This window comes from Adiantum capillus-veneris, chromosome 15, assembly GCF_014529385.1.
Source record: "Adiantum capillus-veneris isolate H3 chromosome 15, ASM1452938v2, whole genome shotgun sequence".
NCBI lineage: Eukaryota > Viridiplantae > Streptophyta > Polypodiopsida > Polypodiales > Pteridaceae > Adiantum > Adiantum capillus-veneris.
In genome coordinates this window covers 33,382,006-33,396,581 of record NC_140945.1, presented here as the reverse complement: position 1 = coordinate 33,396,581, position 14,576 = coordinate 33,382,006, and positions in this window count along the sequence as shown.

The following is a 14,576-nucleotide window of genomic DNA, read 5'->3' as shown; positions in this document are numbered from 1 at the left end:
TTGGCCCAATGATTACCTCCACACTTGTAGCATGGTCCATCTTGTTGAGTCACTAGTGGCACAATTGATGGTTGTTCTTGCTTAGCCAGAGTGGTCTCTGGTCTACGCTCTTGATTGGCTATGAACATCAGAGTGTCCTCATTCAATGGATAGAGTTTTCTCATAGGTTCTTGCCCTAGCCTAGGTTATGATGCTTGAGCTCTTTGTAAAGCCCTTGATACAACCCTATTTTGAAATAATGGATGATTTGGTAGTGGCATTTTTTTTTCTATTTGATGTCCACATAGTATCCCCCTCGTGTAGGTTTGATTATAGTAGCACTCACTCATCTCATGATTGGTCCATTTTTTCTCAATGGCACACCATTTTATTCGTTGTGCTACTTGCACTGCTAGCTCATCTAGGATGGTCATTAATTGAGACATAACCAATTTCCTTGTGTTGGTTTCACGAGATGCTAAAGTAGCATTATCCATAGTGATCTTTGTATCACCAATTTCCTCTCCATAGGCTTTACAATTGTCAACTAGGTATAACGCTTCTCTCGTGACTTGTTCAAAGGAATTACATCCTTTTAAGTGCAAATCTTTTTTGAGTGTTTCATTTTTCAAACCCGCTATGAAGAGAATTGATCATCTTTCATCCTGTGGTAACTCGCGTTCCTGACATCTCTCTATATATTGTTTGAAGCGTAGCGATGCTTCCTTCACTCTCTCATCTTCTTTCTGCTTGAATGCATAGATTTGGGACACTGTGTTATGCTTGATTCCCCTTTTAGAGAATTCCACAACAAATTCTTGTAACAGTTGTTCAAAATTTGAGAAGGCATTTTTGTCCAACGGTTGGAACCAATTTAATGCTATCCCTTCCAAGGTTAAGCCAAATCCCTCATACTTTGTATGAAAATAAAATACTTGCTCGGCTCTTAACACTTGTTTGAACAAGGATGCATGTACATATGGATCCCTTAATCCACCATACTTCTTCTTGACACATTTGGCCAATTGATATGGTCTCATTGGTTCTGGTTCAACCATGTATCTTAGTGTGTTGGGGTCTCTCACAAACACATCCCTCGTTCCTTCTTCTCGTCTTGGAGCAAATCCTGGGGGGATCCCCTTTGAGACATGTTTTGAAATGTTGATGGATTTGTAAGTCTAATTGGTGGTCTCTTGGTTCCACTCAATGAGGTAGGAGCTACACTCCCGGGAATAGCTATTTTGGATGTTTGAGTTCTATTTGATCCCATAGTTTCAATGTTAGCTTCTTCCCAATCATTCTCAAAAAACCTTGGTACTGATAGCCGTTTTTCGGCTTTCCATAATTGCCATAGTAAGCTATCTCACCCTATCAAATCACTCAAACATTTTGGTTATCCCTACCATTTCCCTATACATAGGCGTGTGTGAGTTAGGGACTTTCTCCATATTTTCTTAAAAACCCTCAGCTAGCTAGTCACTGGGCTAGTTGAGCCAAAAAAATAAATAAAATCAAAAAAATAATATATTATGGTCCATTTGTGTGTAGATATTGCATTGTATATAGGGCCTAAATAAAAGGATTTTTCATAATTATTTTGGTATTTATTTAAATATTTTTACCTATAGTGTGTTATTTATGCTATGTACATTGACTCACCATTACCACAATTTTTCTTACCATTTTGCATACTCTTTATTTTTGGTGTAACTCCATCCCAACAAAAATCCAAAAAAACTAGTTTATTTATGTGTATATTTTTTCACTATTGTGATTTTTTCCTTCCTACATCTATTCTCTTTTACTCTCATAAATTAGAACACAGAAAATATTCATCTTTTTATGGTAGACTTATAATGAGAGAGATTTATTTTGATCCCTTAATATTTTTTCCACCTATAGTATTTATATTTGACATGTACATATTTTTTTAGACCCCTCAATATTTGATTTTCTTAGTTGTACTATTTACTTATATCATTATCTCAACAATATCTTCAATTATAGACCTACCAAATAAGGTCAAGGGTGTTGAAGATGATAAAACAGGAAACAGAAGGAAGACAGCAACTCAGAGTAGGAAGAAGATGGAGAAGGAGAAGACACAGAGCTTGTGTACGAGATCTCTGTAGTCTCTCTCTCTGTATTAGAATAATAATGTGTATACAAACTCAGAGCTACAAAGCTTATATGAAACCCTAAGAGATAAGGTGTCCTTTCACACCAGATGTCCAGGGGGAAAAACCCAGTGGGAGAAAAGTGCCCCTGGTGAAGCGCGTATACACACTAACACTACTACATGTCTACAAATCCCCCCTGTAGTGATAGTGTGAATCCGTACAAGGTAGCAGATCATCATGTGTATGAGAGTAAGCCCAAAGCTTTTCGGAAAGCTTCAAACTTTTCTCGTGATAACGCCTTCGTAAATAGATCTGCAATGTTATCCTGTGTAGGACAGTAAGTTAGTGTGATCTCCCCTGCATGTAGCCTTTCCCTGACATAGTGGTAGTGAACCTCTATGTGCTTTGTTCTTGCATGAAATACTGGATTCCTTGCAACTGCCATAGCACTCTGACTGTCAGTGAAAATGGTAGTGGGTGCCTGTTGACACTCACAAAGATCTGCCAATAACCTGCGTATCCATACACAATCAACTGTTGCCGTGAAAGCTGCCCTGTACTCAACTTCACAAGTTGATGTAGCCACTGTGGGTTGCTTCTAGCTTAGCCAAGATATACATGCATTTCCCAAGAAAAAACAATTGCCACTTGTGGAATGTCGTGTGTCAAAATCACCAGCCCAATCTGAATCGCTGTAACCAAGAAGCTGCATAGAACTGTGCTTTCCATACATATCCCCCCTTGGAAAGAACATGGCAAGATTAGGGGTACCTGAAAGGTAACGAAGTATGCGCTTCACAGTTTGCCAATGATGCATACCTGGGCTGTGCATAAATCTGCTTGCTTGTGAAACCCCAAATTGAATGTCTGGACGAGTGTTGCCTGCCAAATATATCAAGCAACCAACTGCTGCTGCATAAGTATGTACATCAAAAGGTTCTCCAGCATCGTGCATGCTCAACTTTGATCCAGTTTCTACGGGTGTAGAGATTGGCTTACAATTTTGCATACCAAACTTGTCCAAAATTTTATGCAAATATTTTGCCTGCAACATGTATATGCCATCCTCTGATTGCACAAACTGAATACCCAAGTAATAATGTAGCAAACCAAGATTAGACATCTCAAAGGTTTTTCTCAAAGCATCTTTAAACGCTTCAATTTCATCTGCATTATTGCCTGTAAGAAGCATATCATCCACATAAAGTGTTAGCATAATGAGAACTCCATCTCTCTTTTTGACATACAAAGTACTTTCTGTTGGACTATTCTGAAATCCCTGGCCAATCAAATAAGTATGTATCTTCTCATACCATGCTCTTGGAGCCTGTTTGAGACCATACAAAGCTTTACGCAATCTACATACCTTTTGCTCTTGACCTTTTACAACAAAATCACTTGGTTGACTTACATAAACTTCTTCCTGCAAATCACCATTCAAAAAAGCAGTTTTGATATCCAACTGATGCACTTTCCAACCATGATGAGCAACAATTGCAACTAGTGATCTAACTGTGGACGCACGAGAAGTAGGAGCAAAGGTTTCATCATAATCTATGCCTTTCTGTTGCGCATAGCCTTTTGCCACAAGCCTTGCTTTGTACCTGTCAATAGTACCATCTTGTTTCCTTTTTACCTTAAAAACCCACTTTGTACCAATAGGCTTTTTACCTGTAGGCAAGTCCACTAGATCCCATGTATGATTCTTATGAATAGAATCAATTTCTTGCTGCATAGCATCTTTCCACTGAACACACTCTAAAGCTTGTTCAAATGAATCAGGCTCATCTGCATCACAAAGAGTGCTAAAGCAAGCCAAATCTACTTGCTCTCTGCCAAAAGTAGTACCAACACGTGTTTTTCGTGGCAACGGTGCATCCAACTTGCTATCCTGCAAAGTTTTCTGAACCCATTTAGGCAAGGTTCTTTCTTCCCTGAGAACTTCTTGCTCTTCATGCACAATTTCCTCTACATCATGAGGTGTCACATGTTGATCAAAAGATTGATCAAGATTATCAACCTGTTGTGATTCTTGATTCTCCACAAAAGAAGGAAGCAAACCTTCAAATACATCATGTGTCTGCATATGAGGTACATCAACAGTAACCATAGGTTGAGCAGTAGTTTCTGCAAAAATTACATCACGACTTTCAAAAATCTTGTTTGTAGCAGGATTGTAAAGTCTATAACCTTTACTTCCACTACTGTACCCCACAAATATACATTTGATTGCCTTATCATCAAGCTTTCCACGTAACTGCTGAGGGATGTGAGCATAAGCAAGACAACCAAAAACACGAAGATAACTGACTGAAGGTTTTTTGTCATACCAAGCTTCATATGCAGTAATGGTCTTCAAAGCACGAGTAGGACACCTGTTCAAAACATGTGCTGCACAAGCAACTGCCTCCATCCATAGCTTATGAGGCAAACTCTTAGCCTTGAGCATACATCTAGCTGTCTCCATTAAAGACATGTTCTTCCTTTCTGCAACACCATTCTGTTGTGGTGTGTATGGCATAGTGCATTGGTGTTTAATGCCTTTCTTTCCCAAAAAATCCTTAAATGCACCTGACATGTATTCACCTCCTCGATCGGTACGAAGAGTCTGTACTTTGCAACCTGTTTCATTTTCAACCATGGCGACATAATGTTGAAAAACTGCAAACACATCTGACTTTGCTTTGAGTGGATACACCCAACAAAACCTGGAAAAGTCATCAATGAAGGTCACAAAATAAAGGCTGTTTCCTATAGATGGCGTCCTCATAGGACCACATACATCACTGTGTACAAGCTGCAACTTTCGTGTCGCTCTAACTGAACCATCCTGCGAAAATGCAAATCTGTGCATCTTTCCAAGAACGCAACCTTCACATACATGTCTTGGTGGCATCTCCAATAAAGACAAATCATGCACCATATTATGAAGTTGTAAAGTCATCAAACTGCCATAACTAACATGCCCGAATCTAGCATGCCACAACTCAGCATCCTGCATGGCCTGAGTCTTTGTTTCTGCAATACATACCTGAATCTGCTTTTCATAACGATCTAGCACAAATAGTCCATTGTCCAGCGTACCTGTAGTGATAAGAGAATAACCATTCTCTCGATCTCGTACAACACATCTGTCATCCTCAAAAATGACCCGAAGACCATTTTTTGCAAGAGAGGATACAAACAACAAATTCTTCTTGATCCCTGGAACATATAAGACATCTGGCAAGCATAAATCTGAACCATCTGAAATGGTAATCAAAATCTTACCAACGCCTTTGATTGGATAAGAAGCATTATTTGCACATGTCACCTTCTTTCCTGCTGGAGCTGCATCCAATGAACAAAACAAATCCTTCCTTGAAGTAATATGCCTGGATGCACCACTATCAAAGTACCAAATCATTTGTGTCTTGTCAACACTGTAAGCAGAAAAATCTGAACATACTACAAAAGCATAAGAATCCTGCACAAAGTTTGCAGACTCTTCTTTAGCTGTAGAAGAATCACCAGAAGCTGAAACAACCAAACTTGACTCTTTCTTCTTTTCTTTAGCAATTCGCTTTTTACACTCACTAATGTAGTGACCAGGTTTCTTGCAGTAGTGACATTTACCTTTCTTCTTGGACTTGTCGGAATCACCTTTAGACTTCTCTGAAGACTGTCCTGCACTAGACTTGGAGTGATGAGCACTCTCTTTACCCCTGTTTTTGTTCTGTACAACAAGAGCATGATCCATACCATCCACCTGTAAAGACTTGTTCTTACGTGATTGATCCTCCTGCAATAGCAAAGCCACTAACTCTTCAAAATAAAGAGGGTCAGGATTAGCTCGCAAAGACAGAGTCAAAGAAGTCTGAAAAGTCAAATAAGATGGTGGTAGTGAATTGAGTGTTTTGGAAACCAAGTCCTTCTCTGGAATCACTTCATCAATGCTAAGCAATTGCTCTTTAAGATCCCTTATTTTTGTAAGATGCTCGACAATATCGTCACCTTCGTCCATCTGTATTTTGTCAAGTTGTTTCTTCAAAAACTCTATTCTGGCAGCGTTTCTTCCTCCAAACATAGCTTGCAGAGTGTTCCAAGCATCCTCAGAAGTTCTGCAAGATCTGATATGTGGTGTGATTGTCCTCTTTATGGTTAAGGCAATCACAGCCATAACCTGTGCATCTTTAGTATCCCATCTCTTTTGCTCTGGAGTGACTTGTGAGGGTCCTGCACCAACAGCTGCACCACGACCAGGCGTGGTAGGTGCAATGCTACCTGGACGAACTTCATCTCCAGATACATAATCCCACAATCCTTTACCAACCAAAACATTTTTGGCCATAAAAGACCAAAGAGAATAGTTGGTACCATCCAATTTGTCTTCGGATGTAAACGCACCAAAAATCTCTTTCTCCGTAGATTGAGCCATACTGTGGATGCACACAAGAGAGCAAAAGAACCTCCAAGAGATTCACAAATCTCCTCTCCAATCCAAGCAAAACTCTACACAAAATCTCAGCACAAAGCTAAGACAAGCTGCTTCCCAAAAGAACTGTTTACCTGAAGAAAATCTGTCAAAAAGCACACCCTCTTGATCTAAACGCCTCCGAAAAGTAACTTCTGCTACGCTGCTCAGAACAAAATTCTGAGGGCTCGAACGGCTTCGAAAGGGGGGTAAAACCCCAGGTCGCCTAATCAAAATACTCCCGGAACGTCGAGGATGCTCCCACGAACAAATTTTCCGAAAACTGCCTGAAAACTGCGATTGCGCGCGGACGCGAAAACGCAAGTAGAGGCTCTGGAAATCACCTCGCTCTGATACCAATTGTTGAATATGATGAAACAGGAAACAGAAGGAAGACAGCAACTCAGAGTAGGAAGAAGATGGAGAAGGAGAAGACACAGAGCTTGTGTACGAGATCTCTGTAGTCTCTCTCTCTGTATTAGAATAATAATGTGTATACAAACTCAGAGCTACAAAGCTTATATGAAACCCTAAGAGATAAGGTGTCCTTTCACACCAGATGTCCAGGGGGAAAAACCCAGTGGGAGAAAAGTGCCCCTGGTGAAGCGCGTATACACACTAACACTACTACATGTCTACAAAGGGTATGTGGCATGCATGCATGCACCATGGGGAGCTCACTCTTGGAGGTATTTAAAAGAATCATCCAAAGAAGGACCTCACAAGGACCTTGTGCAGTGGAAAAAACAGTCGGTTTTACTGAATTTTTAAAGATCACATGCTCCCCAAATTTGAAAAGGTGATACAAACAAAAGTTGTAGCTCGTGAGCTGAACTTTCACCTCAAAATTTTTTCATATTTTTTTGAGCTACGAGCTGTGAGCTATGATTTTATTGGTGGACCCCAATTTGCCCATGCGATGTAGCCACACTCCCTCTTCCACTTTATCATTTTCCTCTTTCACACACACTCCTCCCTCTCCTTCCCACTCCCAAACCTACAACTCCCATGTCCTAATTCACCCTCTTCACCATTGCCACATCTCTCACACCTCCGTAGCCTTCATCCTCCATTTCTACACCCTATGTGTCCCCCTTTCTCTCTACATATATGTCCATATTACCATACTCTCTTCAGCTTTGTAAAGAACTTAAAAAAATCAGAAAAAATCCAAGGATAACCTCTGCAAATGAAGTCTTTTATCATGAATTTTCCAAGGTTTGAAATAACATTGCTTCATCGACACGCGCTGCTTCGCCATGCTGGCTGCTTCTTCTTCCGGTGCTGTAAAGAGGTGAATGTCAACTTCTCCAAAGCTTCAACCTCTCTTTACAAGCTCACACCTTAACACCATATTAAAGAGTTTGAGACTTTATGGACAATTTGGGAATCACCAATGTCTTAAAGATTTGGCCATACGAGCAAATCTCAAACTATTTTTTATGGCCAACTCCTTCGACAAGGTAGTACTTAAAAAGCCCTGTTGATCCATGCTCTCAAAAATTTGGCTAAGATTTGGCCATGTGGTCAAATCTTAAGCTCATTTTGAAAGTGGGAATTGAGAAATTCTCAAATCCACTAATATGGTGTTCCTTCTCTAACTTTTCTCATCATATATCTCTCCATTTGATGAATGATTTTGTAAATATTTTTTAGTGATAATTACTAACTACTAACCACTAACCTTATCGTAAAATACACCCTCTACTAGAGTAGACACTCCCAAATTATTCACTCAATCCTCTCTCCTTTCATCCTCAATAATTCTCTTCCCTTGAGCCCACATCCATGTGACTCAAAGGACAAGAGAGACTCACCCTCATTAAAAAAAAATAAAAATATGCATAATATTTTATTCCTTCAAATAAACTTGATTAGGCCTAATCCTAATCGGGTCTTCTAAAACCTATAAATAGAGCCCTTCTCTCCCTTGTAAATCATCACATGATCACACTACACCACACCATTCTCAACACATAACACACCACTCTTCAAGCGTAGTTGTGTAGAGTGTGTGCATTGTGAGTGCTCTATTCCATCACTACACATAGGTGCATGGAGAAGCTTGAATTTTGTTATGCCATCTGGAGGAGTGGAGTGTATGCCATACTCTTCACCACACCTGTAGCCTACTCTTGTGCATAAATAAGATTTATAGTTTTGGGTGCAATTGTATGCTGCAACTACAACTCTTCTCTCCAAATTGACTTGATAAGTTGGCTCATCAGGTGGTTGAAGGTATATTGTCCTTGAAGTTTGTTGTGCCATTTCATGCTTGGTGGTTTGAGGGCTTGTTGAATTTTTTTCCTAAAAGGTCAATTGTAAGAGGGTGCTCGGTGAGAGGGCTCCCGTGACCCTAAGACAATTTGTGTATTGGCAACAAGGTAAAGTTTTGTGTTGTCTCTCTATTTCTCATCAAGATTTGTGTACATCTAGTCTTTAAGACTAAGAGAGTTGCTCAAGTTGATTTGTGCTCTTTACCTCTCTCTGGCATGGTGAATGTTTGTGTTTGGTGTGTGTGGCTATCTTGCATTCCCCTCTCTTTGTGGGTTTGAGTACAAGGAGATATCACGTGCGTCCTAGTTCGCATCTACAACTAGGTGGTGCCCCTTTTCTTGTTTGGTTTCTGGCTGTGGGTTGTTGTTGTCTCTGATTGTGCTTGCCACAGCCCCATTTGAGCAGCACCGGAGCCTCGAAGGGTGTTTAGAGGCCGCTCTTCTTATTGCCGGCCCCGGACCTCCTCAGTACGCTTACACTCGGTTGAAAGTAGTAAGCAGAGATTGGAGTACCCATGTATGTATATCTTTCTAGTTCAATTGGGCTGATAAGTTTGTACTCTCATCCATACTTATCTACCATTAGAACTTGCACGGTCATCTGTGTATGTGAAGGCATAGAGATTCTTGTAGTTTGTCAAATCTTCAATGATGGAATTTAAAAATCTATAGAAGTTGTTTTGATCCCCAATAGGTAACCTATAAAGGCCATCATAAGTGTAATCCGTTAGAGCTCTCGTGGATTCATTGGTTTTGATGAACCTCACGTTGGGTTTGTTGATTAGAGGATGCTTCTCCTCTAAGTCTCCAACAATTTCCACTTTTGCTCTTTCAAACTCCCGCATTTTAGTTGATTGGTTTGGCTTCCAATGAGCTACATGATCACTTGACAAATATCCATGAGCCATGCCTTGAGGTTTGGCTTGATATGATTGATAAGCTTCATGGTCTTGTCTCAACCCTCTTTTTATAGGTGTTGCACTATTTCTGGTTGTTTGTGTAGGTGGTATAGCTCTGAGTTGAGTGGGAAACCCCAATGATGGATGAGTTGTCATGTTTAAGCCTCACTCAATACTCTCAAGATGATCCTTGATAAGGACACCTTGGCTTAGTGCACACAATCCGTTTTTGCCCCTGGTCAAGTCTCTAAAAAGTCATGAATTTGTGACTTTTTTTGTCTTTGGAAACTTGGTTTTGGGTACCCCAAAAGTTTGGTCTAGGTGTGTGCTATTGCCCACAAGCTTTCTTCGTAGCTATACCTGACTCAGTTTGGAGTTGTCTATCAAAAGTTAGAGCACTTTTAGTGAACTGCACTTGAAACAACACTCAAAACAATCTTAGGATCAGGACACAAAGAGATTTTGTGCTTGTATCTTGGCTTCCAAAGGGTATTTTTCACTCAAACTTGATATTTGGGATGTACTCAAGTAGGTGTACAAACTTATGAAGTCAGATACCCCCACTATGTAGAGGTACACCGATCGCGATCATTGACCCCATGTCACAGATTTGGAAGATTTTTGCACAGTAGTTAGACCTTGATGTCTTGATACCAAGTGTCTTTGTATTTTTGAATTTGGAGATGTTTTGACTAATGAAAACCTAAATCCCAGGTGGTTTTGCAGTTATTGGCCTGGTTGTGTAATTGGGACTTTTGATTGCTTTCTTTTGCTTTTTTGACCTTGCTTCTTTTGGAAAATATGTTGCACTAGATGTCAGCTACCTACTCATAAATTTTCAGTCCAAAATGTCACTGGAGTACACCGATTGCGATCGTAGTTCCAGCTCCTTTTTGCATGAAATTTTAGGAGTTGATCAACATGGGTATGATTAGTCTATTCCGAAACCCATTTTGCATTTGGATCACAAAAACTTGAATTTTCTCAAAATTTTGGTATGAAGGATCAATGATCAATGTTTGCCCTATTTGACAACTGTCTTTTGGTTTTTTGACCTTGCTCCTTTTGGAAAAGTTGTTTGTCTAGTCATCAGCTACCTACTCACAAAGTCTCAACTCAAAATGTCAGTATGGTACACCGATTGCGATCGTACTTTGGAGCCCAAATTGGATGAAACTTCACCAGCTTGTTCACTAGGCTATTTTAAGACTACCTGCCAAATAGTTTTGAATTTGGACTCAAAAAAGTCAAGTTTCTACCATTTCTTGGTTAGAAGTGTGTGTTTTCCCAATTTTATCAGTTTGACTTGATTTTGGTGTTTGTTTTGGGAAATGAAAGCTATTTGGGATTGTCTTGTGTACAGGCTATCCCTCTGTATGGTTTCTTCTCAGTTTAAATGTGTTTTGGTCTACTGAAAGTCAATTTCTATGCCAGTTTAGCAGTTTTTGACTTGGATCTGTATTCAGTGGTTTTGACCATTTTTTTGTGGTTTTTGACCCTAGGTCCTTTAGACTTTTATGTTTCTATACACTTGAGGATCCCACATATGAAATCTGGTCAAAATCTTGGATTGAGGTACACCGATCGCGATCGTACTTTTGAGCCCAAATTAGACCAAATTTGGCATGCTTGTAGACACTGATGTTTTAAGGCTATCCCCCAAGTCTTTTTGCATTTGGATCACCAAAAGTCAAAAGTTTTCACTTTCTAGGTCTGTCATGCTAGTTTTACCCAAGTGGCTTGATTTTCTTGATTTCTGATGTTTTTGGGTGTGGTTGCTTTAGACAAACTTGTTTAGAATCTTATCAGGAAGGCACATGTGAAATCTTGTACAATTCTGACACTGAGGTACACCGATCGCAATCGTAGTACAGAGGCCAAATCTGATGAAATTTTGTCTGCTCCCTCTGACAAGTGTTTCCCAGTGTTTGGTGCTACCACTTTGTGATTTGAATCAATTTCAACTCTGTTTGGTCAGATTTTCAAAATTTCAGAGTCTTATGGCCTTTTGCCAAAGTTATGGTTTTCTAGTTTCTCGACTCTAACTTTTACCCCAAATCTGACAGGAATGTGATTTACTTATCCTACTCCTAAGTACAGAAATGAAAGAACATAAGAAAATGAATCAAACAAAATAAACAGGATTAAAAACGGATGATGGATTAGTACTCAATCGATACAAAGAAATTTGAAGAGAAAAAATGCTCAAATCAACCTCACTCACAACTCTATATATCTCTCAAGAGTAGATCTAGCCAATCCCCCGACCCTAGACTCCACTAAGCACTAAAACCCTGTTTAGATGCTTCACTGAAATGTAAATAAAATGGAAATTATCTTTTGGAACAATAATAAAACTTTGAATACGCACTTGGTCACTCATCACCTAAGATTCATTCCCCGGCAACGGCGCCAATGTTTGCGGGTCGCCGCGACGGACATCCATAGCATAGCTCTCAAGCATCAACATAAAATTATCGATACAGGGGAAGCGACTCGGATGAGGCATGGAAACTCACTAGGGTGTCAATCCTAATGAAGTGAACTCGAAGAGATGCAACTACTAACTCTACAAGAAAATCAATCACACTAAAGCCAAGTAATCTGCCTATGTCCTTCTACACAGCTCTACAGTCATCATGCCCGTTCCTCATGCAAATCATATCGGAATCCCACGAAACTTGAAGGGAAGCTACAGGGGACTATCAGGAACATATCCTATCACTGTCACAGCATTCTGGAGAGGTACAACGATCGCGATCGTTCATCCCAGAGTACGCAAAAACAATAAACGAATGATTCTAAAGGGTCGTTTTTAGGTCTCTAAGGCCTCTCCTAGGGTCAAAACAACATAAAATACGCATATAAACACTCAAAACAGCGATTTAAGGCTTAAACGGATGCGTCTGAAACATTCACCGAATCTTGAATACTTACACTTGAATGGAAGAGCAGAGTAAGAGGAACACAATGCAATAAACAAAACTGAATTTGGATTATCGTAGCCACAGAAGCGATGATTACAAGTTGGAGCAAAGAGGTAGCTCTCTGTATGTAACGCGGTAGTCCCTTATCTTCAAAAAATGATCTCCCTTTTCCACTAACCTTGGTGTATTATATACCTAGGGCTTTTGAAAGTGGCCGGCGGCCAACTTCTCATGGACCTTTACATACATCATTGGAAAAATTACGTCTTTGACTCAGACTTGACATAGGCGATTTTCATTAGACTTTTACAAAGTTTGATGTATTAAACATCGGAAAAATAATGTGACCACATCAAAACTTTGGCCGGCTGACTCAACGGCGCCTTGGCTAGGTGGACACTTGTATGTTGTTATCACCTCTAAACAAGGAGCTACATCACTCCTTTTACAATGAATATTTTATGAGGAGCTACATCATTCCTTTTACAGTGAATGTTTTATGAGGAGTTCCATTACTCCTATCCTATCAAATACAATAATGAATACAAAGGTTCAATAAAGAGGTGTAAGGCTATCGATTAGCTTGTAATCAAAAGTGTCTTCGTGAATCTTTTGTATAGCTTGTCATCAATATGGCATCACCAAACATGTCTTCGTAAATCTTTTATTGTCACCAAGTTTGTCTTCATGAAATCAATTCTTTGATCAATCCTACATAGATCATAGACTCAAAAAAACATAGTCATGAAAATTATTAGCATTGTTAGTGAAATAATTACATTCACAATGCCATAAGAGATGGTTCGCGATGCCACTCTTTTGATGAAATATATAGGCACGATAACATATAAGTATGAACGTAAAAGTACAAGATGCGTGATTACGTGATGCAAATGACATGTGTATAAACTACATAAAATGACATTTATCAACGTAGTGATATCAATGAGTATCATCAAAGTATTAACAAAATATCATCATTGTATCAATAAAAATGAATAAATCATCATGGTATCAAAGAAAAGCATCATAGAATATTCATTGTATCAACGAAACAACGTCATGGTATCATCGAGAATAACCATGGTATCAACGAAACAACATCATGATATCACTGAGAATAATCATTGTACCAACGAAACAACATCATGGTATCACTGAAAAGAATCATAGAATAATCATTGTATCAACGAAACAACGTCATGGTATCATCGAGAATAACCATGGTATGAACGAAACAACATCATGGTATCACCGTGAATAACCATGGTATCAACGAAACAACATCATAGTATCACCGAGAATAACCATGGAATCAACGAAATATCATCATGGCATCATTGAGAATAACCATGGTATCAACGAAATATCATCATGGTATCAACGAAAATCACCATGACCAAAGTACTAACAAAACATCATCATGGTACCATCAAAATCACTATGGTATCAACAAGAGATTATCAATAAAACGGTGTAAACTATATCTCTAGAAGAATAATTATACGAGAATCAATGAACGAGTATATCATATAACAAAAGATCATGTACCAACAGTAGCTCGATAGAATTTAGACGATCATCGGCTCGACTGAATCGGAACGATATGTAACTGGCTTCTGCAACAAAGTTACGTCAGTAACAAATATATGATTGATGAAAAGAAAATATAATCGAAAAGTTTTCAATTATGAGAAAAATCAAAAGCAAAAAGTAAAATTTGCTTTTCAAACATATTCGCAGTACCAGAACGATAACCCAAAATCAGTGCAGAATTTAGAGAAACTTTCTTCTGCAAAGTTATATACCACATCATTTTTCTACATAGCTTCTGCAAAATCATTTGGAATTAGCAGAAAAATAAAAAAAACAAAAACAAAAGTTGCTTTTCAGGCATGTACGCAGTCCGTAAACGATAACTA